The sequence below is a fragment of the Schistocerca piceifrons genome, chromosome 3 (genome assembly GCF_021461385.2).
Source record: "Schistocerca piceifrons isolate TAMUIC-IGC-003096 chromosome 3, iqSchPice1.1, whole genome shotgun sequence".
NCBI lineage: Eukaryota > Metazoa > Arthropoda > Insecta > Orthoptera > Acrididae > Schistocerca > Schistocerca piceifrons.
Genome location: NC_060140.1, coordinates 766,680,630 through 766,695,904, shown reverse-complemented (window position 1 = coordinate 766,695,904; position 15,275 = coordinate 766,680,630). Strand labels below are relative to the sequence as shown.

General features: G+C 37.3%; 1 protein-coding gene and 1 pseudogene across 1 annotated transcript in view; one reads left to right on the top strand and one right to left on the bottom strand.

Annotated features, from left to right (window-relative positions):
• The window catches only part of LOC124789039 (dipeptidase 1-like), a 169,110-nt gene that overhangs the window by 141,740 nt on the left and 12,095 nt on the right, over nt 1-15,275 (top strand). The gene's annotated exons all lie outside the window — the stretch shown is intronic.
• Nucleotides 2,593-2,710, bottom strand: LOC124790454 (annotated as a pseudogene).

Genomic DNA, 15,275 nt, shown 5'->3' with positions numbered 1-15,275 from the left:
AGGGTCCACCCAGCTAGAACTCCATTTCCCTGGATAAACCTTATACAATTGTAATGCGGCAGTTTCCCCAGAGGTTACCAGCTAACGACAGGTTTCCCATCGGCGCACAGCACACCATGATAGTGAATATTCTCTAATAGAATTTTTTAACATTTTCGCGACCCGGGATCTTAACCCAAGATCCCCAGTCCCTGAGACCCACAACTGTCCATTGATGCGCCGTTGGGTGGTCACTGAAACATGTCAAGGGCTAACTATTACAGAGGACTGATGATGTGTTATGAGACCCCAACCCAGAAAACCTGGGTTCGCAAAGACTGTATCCAGTAAACTAGTGATGAGCTCCGTGAGGGGCCCGCCGTTTAGCACAACACGGGGAGCACGTGCAGTTTATCGGATGCTCTGAAAACATCGAGAACTCCCCCGCAGAAGAAAAGTAGCAGATAGTAGGATTACCTACAAGGCCAGTGCGGTGGAGATGAACTGTCGCGAAGAAGTGCAGCGAAAGTTTAAGGGGAACCCAGTGAAGGAGCAAGGGGTGATCCCCTTACGTGGACAGATTTTCGTTGAGTAGACATTGTAATTCTGTCAGAGACAGCAAAGGACTTGGAAGAGCAGTTGAATGGAATGGACAGTGTCTTGAAAGGAGGATAAAAGATGAACATCAACAAAAGCAAAACGAGGATAATGGAATGTAGTCGAATTAAGTCGGGTGATGCTGAGGGAATTAGATTAGAAAGTGAGGCACTTAAAGTAGTAAAGGAGTTTTGCTATTTGGGGAGCAAAATAACTGATGGTCGTCGAAGTAGAGAGGATATAAAATGTACACTGGCAATGGCAAGGAACGCTTTTCTGAAGAAGAGAAATTTGTTAACATCGAGTATAGATTTAAGTGTCAGGAAGTCATTTCTGAAAGTTTTTGTATGTTATGTGGCCATGTATGGAAGTGAAACGTGGACGATAAATAGTTTAGACAAAAAGAGAATAGAAGCATTCGAAATGTGGTGCTACAGAAGAATGCTGAAGATTAGGTGGGTAGATCACAAAACTAATGAGGAAGTATTGAATAGGAATAGTTTAACAATTAGTGAAATTTTTGGGACGTGTAGTTTCCAGAGTCCCTCCTTTTATGGTCATAAATCTATGAAATAGGTGATTAACATCCAGATTACCACAATAACCTTAGAATCACATTACCAAAAAGGCACAGATGAAAAATGTGTAAACTACCAGTTGATTATTTTCGTAACTCATGTTTATAAACTCCTGTATAGAAATATATTCCACTGTAAGCGTAATGAGGACAAACGAGAGAATATGGGATAAATAATGACTTGGCTGGTCTTACCATCAGTAAATAAGGCCGGTTACCCAATTTTATAAATTAATTAAAGCTTACCGTCGCATTGATTTAAACAAAGAGAAAATAAAATTCAATACTAAGACCGTGGAACAAATAAGACCATATTCATGACCATTACTTGAAATGAGCACTAAAAAAGTCGAAACTAGTAAATATCTATAGGTAAGACATCAGCATCTCGCTGTATATGGAAACTGTGAACGAGATCCTATGTAGTAAGAAACATGAGACAAAATGGTGGAAACATTGAATGAACGGAGAATATGAACGGGAGAAGATGGGCTTGTGTTATGAAATGTATCACTTGTTGACATGGGAATGAGGAAAAAGTTCAACAGTTTGTACGGAACACTAAGTTCTGGATGTGTAATATTGGCTATCACTACTTCAAGAAAGAAAGTGGAAACACGATACCACTTGAAATTAAAAATTCTGTTGACAGGAAAAATAGTAAGTAAAAAATACTAGTGTGAATAGATAGGAGAGAAAGCCTATGGAACTCCATGAGTAATTACAAAATACAACGAATATACAAAATGAGCATCAGATGCTGAAAGCAGGGCTCTAGCTACATTTGAGAGTTGTCATAACTATGACTTTACTAACGAAGTACGAACTCCTAGATGTACTATTTATTTCTGGTAGAGGGATAACTGTGAACTACTTGTGACTTGCCTGTGACGATTTAGTCTTACACTTTCTGAAGGCAGAAGTTAGAACCGCTGAAATAATGTACCAAGCACTCTGTGAGTTCGACTCCATACCGCTCGAGTGGCGAGTCTTTAGAAGTACGATACTTGATTAATTTTCTTCTAGGTTAATAAATGAATTTGAAAGATGTAATGCAAGTAATTCATCTGCACACCAGGAGTTCATCAGTATCACAGCTGTTAATTGTCGTTATAACGCTGAAAGCCCAAAATAAGTTGCCCCCAAAATTTTCCCAAAGCCATAATAGTTTACTGATGGAAGAGATCAAAGTCAGTTGGTGATTAATGTCCATTAATTTTAAGAAGGAGGAACATGTCTTGTACTTAGGTCAAAGAAGATAGTTACTTCACTTTAGTATGGATAGAAGCTACATGTACTCCGTCTTCAGGCCACGAGTGGCCTACCGGGACCATCCGATCGCCGTGTCATCCTCAGTGGAGGATGAGGATAGGAGGGGCGTGGGGTCAGCACACCACTCTCCTCAATTGGCATCACGAGGCTGAGTGCAGCCCGAAAAATGGCAACAGCGCATGGCGGCCTGGATGGTCACCCATCCAAGTGTCAACCACGCCCAACAGCGCTTAACTTCGGTGATCTCACGGGAACCAGTGTATAAACTGCGGCAAGGCCATTGCCTATAGAAGCTACATGTGCTAATGGAATTATACAATTAATTGATTCCTTTTACTATAACTCTAAGGAACCTAATTTATGTCCTGAAACTCTGAAGGAATGTTTGTGGGTATTTAGTTTGTCGAGTTTACAGTTATGCTAAGGGCGAAAATTCATGCTTAAATTAGGTGGTACAAGTATATTGTCATACGTCATCAATATGTTGAACAGTAAGTTATAAAAGTTCTAACAGCTTATGAAACTTCTCAGTGCTGGTAATATATATATATATATATATATATATATATATATATATATATATATATATATATATATATTGTTGAGACATTATTTCATTCTGTAGGTCTTAACTGCCAGAAGGCTTTTGACTATCCACATAATCAATTTAGCTGTGTCATAAGAAGCTTCCAGCCTGAGCGAGATGCTTAACTCAAATGCATGCCAAGCATTTCTCACAAAGGTCTGCTAAAAACTCTCTGTAATCTCACAAAGCTCTCTCAAGAATACAACAGCATATCTGCACAAAACTATCCTAAATGTTAGGTTTAAAAAATTCTTTCTCAGTTTCTGGTTTTGAAAATGTTCATTTGAACAGAAAGTCACGCAGGTCAGCTACTGTGCAAGGAGATGAAAGAAAAGCAGAAATTATTTCGTTAAAATAAGACATTATTTTCTTGCATGTTTAAAAATAGTAGTTAAAACCATGTTATAACAAAGTCACATTGAAACGGTTAATGTCATAAAAACATAATTCGATGACATTAGATGGGGAATAATGTCATACACAGAAACAGCAATGAAATAGAAGAAAGAAAGACAAAACATAAAACTGAATAAAATCATGAAATCCACCACATCAATAAAACACGAAGACATAATGGGTGTTGAATGCGTGTTACATGAGAGACATGGTCAGTGTCATAGACCTAAGAAGGTGAGAATGAGTATTACTTGAAAATACTGAGACTCATCATAAAAACCAACATGTCTCACAAAAAATAGAAAAGCTATAATATAACAGAACACATCAAAAACAAGAAGGAAAGTTGGAAAAAAAACCATATTTGAGTCCAAACTTGGCAGAAGAACTGGTAGGAGAAGAGATCAAACAGGTAATCAAAGATAGCAAATCCCACATAAATTCTAAATCAAAAACAGCGGAACAAAACACATACAGAAATCTAAACAAATAACTATAAGAACATAAATCCAGGATCAGCAAATAATTTCTGCTTTTGTTTCAGCTTTTTGGGTGAGGATAAAGGGAGCGCCCTGATATTTAATAGTGTTGTTGTTGTTGTTGTGTTCTTCAGTCCAGAGACTGGTTTGATGCATCTCTCCATGCTACTGTATCCTGTGCAAGCTTGTTCATCTCCCAGTACCTACTGCAACCTACATCCTTCTGAATCTGTTTAGTGTAATCATCTCTTGGTATCCACCTACGATTTTTACCCTTTCCGCTATCCTCCAATACTAAATTGGTGATCCCTCGATGCCTCAGAATATGCCCTACCAACCGATCCCTTCTTCTAGTCAAGTTGTGCGACAAATTTCTATTCTCTCTAATTCTATTCAATACCTCTTCATTAGTTTTGTGATTTACCCATCTAACCTTCAGCATTCTTCTGTAGCACCACATTTCGAAAGATTCTATTCTCTTTTTGTCTAAACTATTTATCGTTCACGTTTCACATAGCTACACTCCATATAAATACTTTCAGAAACGGCTTCCTGACACTTAAATCTATTCTCGATGTTAACAAATTTAATTATTAGTGAAGCTGTACAAATCAGCAACAGAATAGAATTCACAGAAGGGAACAACCTTCAATTGATCAGATATTCCACCACAAGGAACCAAAGGAAAATAAGAAACTTCAAATAAACCCTTAGAATTATCACCACCAAAATCAAGCAAAATATATGGCTGAAAGCATTCTACCTAAACAGTTTACCAAAAGTAACTATCACTACTGTCTAGTTTGACCGCTAATCAACTTCAAAACTGCACTATCTTACCACTTATCTGGGCACACTCTTGCAGTAACACAGATATTGCACAGCATGAATCTACAAAACAGTAACCAACTGTTAAAAACATAATTATACCACACCAACAGAAAGTAGTAAGACTTTTGATTTCACATCTGTGTATACAATTGTATCAGTAGGAGAAATAATCAGCATCATCAAAGAGCTACAGCAGATACAAAGGAACACAGAAAATACACATAGGCGAAACCGAAGCCATCCTAAAGATTATAACTGAACAGAACTAATTCTGCCTACAAAACAAGACACACCAGTAGACTCACAGATCTGTGTTCTGCTGGCTAACATACTCCCAAATCTCAGTGAAAACGAAATATTAAATTAAATCATCATCCAGTCGAATACAAGGCTGTATATTGATACCTTTATATGGAAGACATCATTTGCTTGACAGATGAATGAGGCATGCTGATAAAACAGCTACACAATGGTATCAGTATAGCTCAGCCTAAAATTATATTCATCATTGAGACAGAAGCAGACATGAAACTTAATTTCTTAGACACAACAGTACACTGAATCAGCAACAAACATAAATTTGGAATATTCAGCAAATTGACAGTCACAAGTATACCTGTCCACAACCTTTCAGATCACCCACAGATTCACATGTCATTTACACGTGCTACAGAGACGTAAAGCCTTTACATGACAAACTCAGCTACATGCCACAGACTCACCAATCTCATACACATGCTACATGGACTTAAATAAACTCTACTGAACACAGTACACATGGTAGCCAGAGAAAATGGATACAACACACAACTAACAAAGACTGAACAAAAAATATGATAGCAAATTAAAACAGGACAAAACATGAATAAATTATTGGCTACAAAAAAGATCCAGGAACGCAAATACAGGGAATCAGGAACAGATAATGAAAAACACAGTATTCACATACTAATAACGGCTACAAATATGTCCACAGAGTGGGGTCATGCTGAATAAACAATTAACACTGTACAGAAAAATCAGGGCGCTAAGAACGCCTCTGCAAACAAATGTTTCGAAGGTGGGATTATCAGGTGAGATCAGCAGTTTATGCCACTTAGTCTACGTAGGTCAAACTTGAGGAAATTTTAAAAGTGAAGTTATGAAAACCACAGAGCCTCAAACTATGGCGGTACAAATCTCGTACAGGAAAAACCACCAAGTAAACAACTTTCAGACTGATATAGAGAAAGCGATAGTCTCTATCAAAGTCTCACAATGAGGTGAACTACCACATGCAAAAAATACTATGATACATGAAAATTAAGTTTTGAATGAAAACACACCACTGTGCAAAAGACATTGTTTGCAGCACTAAATGAATTATACACTTACTCCCCAACGTAACAAGTAGTAATAAAACACTCTAAAATATCCAGACATGTCTGTTATTCAAACCATTGTTCCCCCTATTTCCAGCTGTCTCTCTCTCTCTCTCTCTCTCTCTCTCTCTCTCTCTCTGACTCTCACTACCACACAGTCTCTCATTTTACACACACGCGCACACACACACACACACACACACACACACACACACACACACACACACACACACACACACACATCGTGTAAGTCCCCCCCCCCCCAATCCCTGCAGAAAAAGCAAAATAACCCCCAAGAAACAATCAAAATTAGCGTCTCACTGAACACAAGGAAATCAATGAACAAATGCCCATCAATGACTCTTTGATCAAATCCTTGTTTTGTGAAAAAGGAATATGAGGAAGAAAGAGGTAAGAGTGAAGGACACAAGAAAAGTTGTGAAAAAAGTGTACACAATTACAGTGGAGAGAGATATCCGCCAGAGATGCACAACAGGCTGAAAAATATAAGTACAGTGACATATACAAAACACTACCAACATACAAGTTTTTCAAAAACAAACATATTTCGCCGTGAATTCTTTCTGATGACGCGCTGTCATACCCGTTAAAGGGGAAACAAACCTACCGATAAAAATCAATTTTCACTAGCAATTTTATTCTGACATGTCCAATCAAATCAAACTAAACAAAATGCTGAAAATATGCTTTTTTGTCCTAAAATAAGTAAATGACAGTGTACTTTGTATTACATTGAATAGAAATAAGTTTGGCTCACAAAAGATGACACATACGTACAAAAAGTGTCTGAGCAACCAAAGAAAAAAAGTATAATTTTTTGCGTTAGGCAATGTTTAAATAATCGAATTTCATGTCATTGGTTTCGTACCATCCTTTAAGAGAGCTCATAATACAATGTAATTGACGCTAACTCAGCTAGTCATACATATCTTTCCCCATGGAGTGTGATAGGCCTCGCACTATTGCTGACCTGTTTATATAATATGACCATCTATCTAAGCTGGTTTTCAGACTCTTCGTTGCTTACACTATAGTGAAGACAACAGAATGTCTGACTTAGATAATAATTTCAAGGCATATGAGCAGCGCAAACGTTGGCAACAGACTGCAAACACTAAAAATTGTGAGGTTATCGACGAAATGACAGAGTTTCGTGTAGTTTCAGTTATATGATGAATGACACAAATACCTATAGAGCTCGTCGATCCTACCGATGATCAGCGGATTATCATTTGAAACACACTGAATCGGAACGATGACATATAAAATATTCTAGGACAAATCTAAAAAATACTGTGCTGTCGACAAGAAACTTAGCAAGTGCTTAATTCCACTGAAAAGTTGCTTACACTACGCATACCTGCCCTGTTCCAAACTGTTCTTCTTTCGTATATTTTTTATTCTTTTGACCGACATCGACTGGTGGGTCTTCTATATCCTTAGTACTGTGCCTTTTCCTCAATACTACGTAGTTTATCTTACTTAAATACTGACATAAATTGCTGAAAGGCTAATGGTTTGTTACTATCAACAATTCATTAATACTTCTTCGTCGCTAGTTTCGTCAGATAACCGTAGTAGTCAACGTTCCCAGAAATTGGAGCTCATGGGAAGGTTAACTCCTGGCATAGACTGCCGCAACCACTGGCTAATAATTATTTATGTGATCCTGACAATGATTTTAGTCCAGACCCGTTTAGCTCTTAACCAATTTATATGTAAACTGCACAGAAACGAACTTTACAGTAAAAAGTAATGTTCTCACTGATTCCTTCAGCAAACGGCATGGGAGATTTTTATGTAATCTAATATAAGGTGTTCTTATTACTTTCGTTCTAATCAGTAATTTCTGTCCTTGGATTATTCTACTCTGTAGGCGATTTCTTCGCAATGTACATCGGGACTATTTATTTTACATATTTATATCAGTTTTCTTTCAATATCTAAGCTTAAAAGCACTCTTTCACTCACCATTCTGTCTGTCCAGTTCACTTTTAGCAATACGTTCTGCAAATACATTTCAGAATCGTCCAATAATTTTTCTTTCCTTTTTTTTCTGGTTCTTTTGGCTGTTACGTTAGGATGCCTCATAATATTGTGTTCCTGACTAAGCACTTAGTGAATAACTTCCATAATTCTATCAGATTCAGCTTGTCCAAAGAATTTTGTCCCACAGATAATCTTTTTGCTATATCCTCCACTCAACTTATATTTTCTTTCACCGAACTACCTAAGTGCTTAAAGATTTCACATGTTCCAAAGTTTACAACTGTTTGGTCTGTCCTGCTCTTAACCTCATTTAATAATCCCGCTAAGTAAAATGTAGACCTTCCTCAACTAGAACACCTCCATCCTTATTGTAACACCTTTTCTCCTCCTGCTGAGTTCCCTTGCGCTCTTTCTAATAATTTTTGTCGTTCCTTATCATATCTGCTGAAATTATTGATTAAAAACAATGTCCTTACCTAACAACTCTTTCCGTGCGCGTCTTAATCGTTTACTCTCTGCCAAACTCTACTACCACCTTTATTTTATGTACATTTCCTTTACAGGTGTACATTTCCTTTACCAGTCGTTTATACTTCCAAGCATACAATAACATGTTTTGTCTGCACCAGGATACTGCAGTTAGTTCCCTCATAAATAACAACGAAGCAGACGTAAATCTCTCTGTTAACTTACACCATTCCTATTCTTATTATTGTCAAAGGTCAAATAGCATAACGTTTTCCTTTTCCTTTCCTGAATCCAAACTGATCCGCCAGCTTTCCCTTAACATATGTGTCTCACCAAAACGCTGCAGTCAGTCTTTATAAAGTAGCATTGGAAAGCAAGTGGAGCTCGATTCCTTTAATAATGTGACTAGATAAGTTTTAACTAAAATTTCTGGACAAATGTTCCTACCTTATGTTCTAGATTACTACTAATATTGTGTTATCTCGTAGTAGGTCAGAGTTACGATAACGAATATATGATACAAATATTTAATATGTGTTACACATACAAGAGAAAAATTAAATCCTAACAAGTACTAGCGAAATGAGTTACCTTAATATTCAATGAGTATGATCGTCGTTTGAAAGCTGAGCCACTTGTGTGTGTGTGTCTTTTTTAGGTCTTACAGTCAAAATTACCATTTTCCTCTGTGAACCTTTCCAATGATATGATACTACAAAATCTGAATGTGGAAGTTAGTCATAATAAGTGTAACAGATAACCCCTATGATTGCTAATGAAAGTAACAATAATATAATAATAATAATGAATGACACTAGTATAACAGTAATACCAATAGTGGTAGTAGAATGAGCAGTATCTGGAGGGAAGAAGCTATGTCCTTTCACCTATTGCTCAGGTGCTGAAATGCCCGGAATGGAATGTGGGTGAATGGGTGTGGCTGATGGGAAAAGAACTGTAGAAGACCAACAGTTTAACATTGCATATAACAGGAAGAATGAACAAAGAACAATACTAGCAAATGACGTAGCAAACTTTATAGAGTATGGAAGAAAATACGGGAAATTCCCAGCTAACTAGTTGTAGTGTGGGCTAAGAATACTTCAGATTAGCGTAACGAAGCAACAATGGTGACAGCGAAAAAATCAGTTTCCTCTTATATTCACCATGGTACTCTGCATTTGAAGTCGTAGCTTTATGAAACGCATGTTCTCTGTGTAAAAGGCACTAGATAGTATTTTCTTTTCATTGCCTGATACTAGCGGTGTATCCAAAAACTTAGTCTTTTTTACTTATTGAAACTATAAGAATTTCACATATTGCATCAGGTACTTCAGGTACTTCGTTCTTGCAGAAGCATAGTGTTTGTGTACTCACTATGCCTCTTTTAGAATACTGCTGCGCGGTGTGGGATCCTTACTAGATAGGACTGACGGAGTATATCGAAAATGTTCAAAGAAAGGCAGCACGTTTTGTATTATCGGGAAATGTGGGAGAGAGTGTCACAGAAATTATACAGGATTTGGGCTGGGAATCATTAATAGAAAGGCGTCTTTAGTTGCGACGGAATCTTCTCACGAGATTCCTATCACCAACTTTCTCCTCCGAATACGAAAATATTTTGTTGACACCGACCTACATAGGGAGGGACGATCACCACGAGAAATTAAAGGAAGTCAGAGCTCGTACAGAAATATATAGGTGTTCATTCCTTCCGCGCGCTATACTAGATTGGAATAATAGAGAATTGTAAAGGTAGTTCGATGAACCGTCTGCCAGGCACTTGAATGTGATTGGCAGAGTATCCATGTAAGTGTAGATGTAGATGTAGATGTAGATTCCTGCAGTATCGTATGTAGTGTTAATGCCAGTGCGAGGCACAGATACGGCGTGTGGCACGTACTCCACTAACGTCCCTTGCATATATTCATGCATTGCTTGAGTCATCGAGAGCTGTCGGTGATTGTTTCTTGTTCATCTACACAAGAGAATTGAGGCAAACCAAGTGATTGCAAAACACTATTCCAGTCTTCGAAGGAAAATGACCCAAATTCTGAATGGTTGAAGAGGTAGGAGCCGATGCTTCACGTTAGAGTATTGCACACACCATGTCACGAAGTTGACACACTATTATATAAGCTGTCACAAAATAACCGTTTAAGCGGGGCAGAAAAGCTGAGAACGTTCAGAGAAATAGCTTCTTACATTGAAAAGCAAGATAAGGAAGGTATGTTATAGCACTGCAGTAAATATGAGGACTAAAGCAAAGAAACTCTAGCATTACAGTTGATGCAACTGGAAAGACTAAAATACGAGTTATTTTTAATACGAGACCACAGGAGTGGAGTTAGTCCTAACTTTTAGACGTTGTTAAAAAACTTCGCCTCATTGACGTAAATTTAAAATATGTATGACATCCAATTGTCAGGAAGAGAGTAAGAGTCGTTGTCGATACCCGGTAGACGGACGGAGAATGGCAACAGGTGCCCCGTGACATGTGTGTCAGTGACGTGTGACAGGCAGTTGATCTCCGAAACCGCCCTGTCCGATAGTGATTCCCGAAACAAACTGACTTCCGGTTAGTGACAGAACTGCTGCCCATCCGGCATAGCTGCATTATCCTGAGCTTCATTGAAACAGTTATTTATTTACTGCACTTTCTTGCTCCGGTATATTCACATGATGCCTAGTATTTTCATATTGGTTTTCACCACGGCGTGCTCCGAAATTAAACTAGAAGCGCACTGTCGCTTGTTGTAAGATTTATCCTACGTGCTTTGCATTTAATATAGAATAGAATTTTTTTAAATGGTATCAGCCGGTTGGATCAAACGTTAGGCAAGGTACCTGATGCACATCTCAAGGTTCTTTAAGGAAACGGTTTACATTATATCGTGTTACTCTTAAGTGTAGACGTGTACTACTACATGAAACTGAGGTATTATATGCCATAGACATAAAATTAGCCTTTTAATTTTCTCAGGGGATACCATTTAAAAACAGAACTGTTTCTTCAGAGTGAAGAACGCAGTATTAGGCAGAAACATTTTTATTATCAACGTATGGACATTCACAAAATCAGACAAATGTAAATGAACAGTGATTCTGTACGGAATGCAAGATACGAAGCTGGACGGAAACATTAATTACTCTTCATCTTTTCCAGAGTCACCTTTTGCCATCAGCGACTTTCAAGACTCAACGCAAAATCATATCTATTATTTCTCAAGTCAACAACGTACTGCACATCCCTCTATTAGTGTTTATTCTTATTTGGATTTTCGTTCCTGCAATATTATGTAAGAAGACACGTGAAGCTCGCAAATTATTACACACATATAAGACTGTTAGCGGCTTATGGCCGCGATGCACACTTATCCGAAATGGCTTATGGCCGTAAGAAATTTTTACGTGCTTACTTTGAAGGAGAGGAGCGTTTCGGAAATGAACAAAGCAGGTTAAAATTTTAGCTATTGAATTATATTCTGAAATTAAGCATGAAATAATAAATCTACAATGCATACCATCTTCGTTACACAAGCAGAAAGCCTCAGTGGTGCTGTTACACAACTTCCTCCTGGTACAGTGAGAGAAGAGAGAGTTTCTCAGTTTTCTCTCTGGCGGCGCTTTATCTGTTTATTACGGCAGTAAGATAGATGATTTTATCCAAAGCAAACATAGTCCGAAGCAAACAAAGCATCCTTCATAAATATTATAACTTTTGGAGGCACTATAATGTCTTTCATTTGGCACATCATATTTTTACAACACGACATTGTTTCATATTTTATCGCCGTGTCACATATAAGACTTAAACAGAAATAGCGCGACGTCCCTTTTTCCCGCACATGCTAATCATGCTGTGGTGAATGAGGTATCGTTAGAAAGGATTTTTAACTGGATTGTGACATTGCATACCGATTTTTCTCTAAGACTTGCTGTTTGTGGAGAATTTTAACATAAAAGAAACTTTAACGAAGGATGTCGTGGACGCTCAGCTTAATACCTATATTTTACAAAGCGAACTTACTAATCGTGAATAAGAGACTCGCTTTTCATATTACCTCATTACAGATAACATTTTATTCTATTAAACGCTTAATATATTCAGATAATAATGATGACCATCTGTTCAAAATTATGAGCACATATATATATATATATATATATATATATATATATATATATATATATATATATATACAAAGATGTATAACAAGTTCGTGATTATTAATCAACGTAGTTCCGTTCACTTTTAAAGGTTATTTCTCTGTATTCCCACAAATACTCTTATCCCGACGACTACAATTATACCAAATACTGTCATAGTTTAAAAGTGCAAAAGTTTCGCACAGGTCCCCATAGTTTTAATTTAATCCTGTGCAACAAATACTTGAAGCTTCTTGCGAACCACCATTTTGCTTTATTTCAGTGCAACTTTTCTGGTGGTTAGGATTTTGAAAATGACTGATGAATATCTTGCTTATTTTGTATTGACATTTGGTATGATTTCTCAACTTCTTCATTAATAGTGAAAAATTTTTACACTTCTCTTTAAAAACACAGTTATACAAATGGAGAAACAGACACGTTGGAATGGCTTGTGTTTAGGTTCTATACAGAGATGTTGTTACATTGCGGCTTTCACCTGTCTTTGAAATTTTTCCGTCACTGTTTCAGTGTTCCGGAAGTTCAATATTGTCATTGCTTCCCAATGCCATGTTGCTAAGTCCGCTTTCTATCACTTAATTTTATGCACTCTCTCATAATAGCGTTCCTGATGAAACCAATATTTTGACAGAGAAAGCATTCTGAAGACGGTAGGATGGATAGTATCCTCAAGTGGGAGGTCAAAGAGTCATGTTAACTGGTGAAGGAAAGTATGGCTACTCCGCTCTTTTGGGCCCAGCAACTAGTACTGAGTCACCCATTAGGTTTTCCCACGTCCTTCCCTCACATGACATTTTATTCGAGAGCTTTGATTATTATTTCAATATGTTGTTAGTAGTTTGTTCTCCATAATATACCACATGTTACTATTTCCAGTTTGTTTAATTCTTTTGTCCTTTTTGGCTAGAAATCGACTTTCTCATCATCATCTACATGACTGTGGGATTGCATTCGCTGATTTTCCATTGCCTTGTTCTTCTTTTATATAGATTTTATTACTGCTTGGTCTTCTTTCACCTGAGTGACTTTTGTACCTCGTCTGTTGACAACTGCTGATATTGTTGTCTTGAAATAAAATATTGCTTTGTTGAAATGTGTAAACGTTTGTTTAGGTGATTTATTCCAATAAAGATATCTTGAACTTCACTTCAAAATTGCAGTGGTATTGTCCTAAGGTTTGATAGGAAGAGAATATTTTCTGTACATTCTGCTTTTCTTACTTTCTATGTCGTGATTGCACAGCACATTGACTGTTAGCTGCCTGCTATAAAAATATCTGTAACAAAAGTGATCGAGATAGGATAACACACTGAGTGAAGTAAAAACACAGAGGTCATACACTATTTCCCTCGCCTTTGAGTAATCATATCTCATTGCAGTGTAACTTTTTACCTTTCTGCACGTGTACGATTTAGTTAGCTGTTACAATGTGCTTTTCTACATCGATCAGATGGGGAGATTTTAACTTCACCATCAGCGTTTCTCATGTGAAACATGTGTGCACCAGCCGTCACCAAAACTTGCAATTGCAGTTCTAGTGTGCAGTAATCTCAATCATGAGATTCCCTTACAGGGCAAGAATTGATGTGCAGGTTACATCGGCTTTCTTCTTATCATGGATGCCTTTGCTTTATTTCATATATGTATGTTAATCCCTGAGCTTATAAGCCTCTGCTCCTTTTTCTAGCTAGTAGCATACCATTGCCTGAAAATGTTTTTCCTCCCCAAGTAACTCGGACAATTCCTTCCTTCCAAGAAACGAAACGTGGGTTGATATATTATGTATCTTCCAACAGGGTTAACTTAATGGCTGACTCTAGTTTGCTTGAGATGAGTACTTCGCAACATAACTGTTACCAGGCCTATACAAGTAAGGTCAGTTGAAGAGAGTAGTACTGTATCAGTATGGCTATACTTCAGTTCTACTCGTCCTGCTGGTATCTCTAATCCACTATGATCTTCGTACTATAATTCTACAAGCTTAGCTGTCATGAATATTTCAATATTTCCCTTCCTATTACGTGGAACAATACTATTCCACAACTACCAGTAACTTTATACCTTCTGCAGTGTCATTCATCACTGTTAGACACACTTTTAAGCCCTGAACATTATACAAAAACAGTGTGTAAAACACTGTAATAAGAAGAATGTACAACATCTTGCGAGATGAAAGCTGCCATTTGGAGGATTTGCATTTAAGGATCTTCAGTCAGTGACCTAATAACGCCAATTATTTTCACGTTGCTCTGTCTCCTCAGTTCTGACTGCAATTTCCATATGGGCAACACGAAACAGTAGGGAAATACAAAATGGGAATATGTCGACTTGTGGAACTTTTGAAAAATTTTAATCCCTCGCATTATGTCGCCCATCTTGTTGTTTCTTAAGTTTTCCAAGTATCAGAGTACAAAAATGTACATGCCTAGTGCGTTGGTATTGATTAACCATACAGTAACTCGCATCTGAAACACTATCACAGATTTGCTGACAACTGATTATGTAAATTCTTACATTTTAGCGTCAGATCCATATATTTTAATACTTCC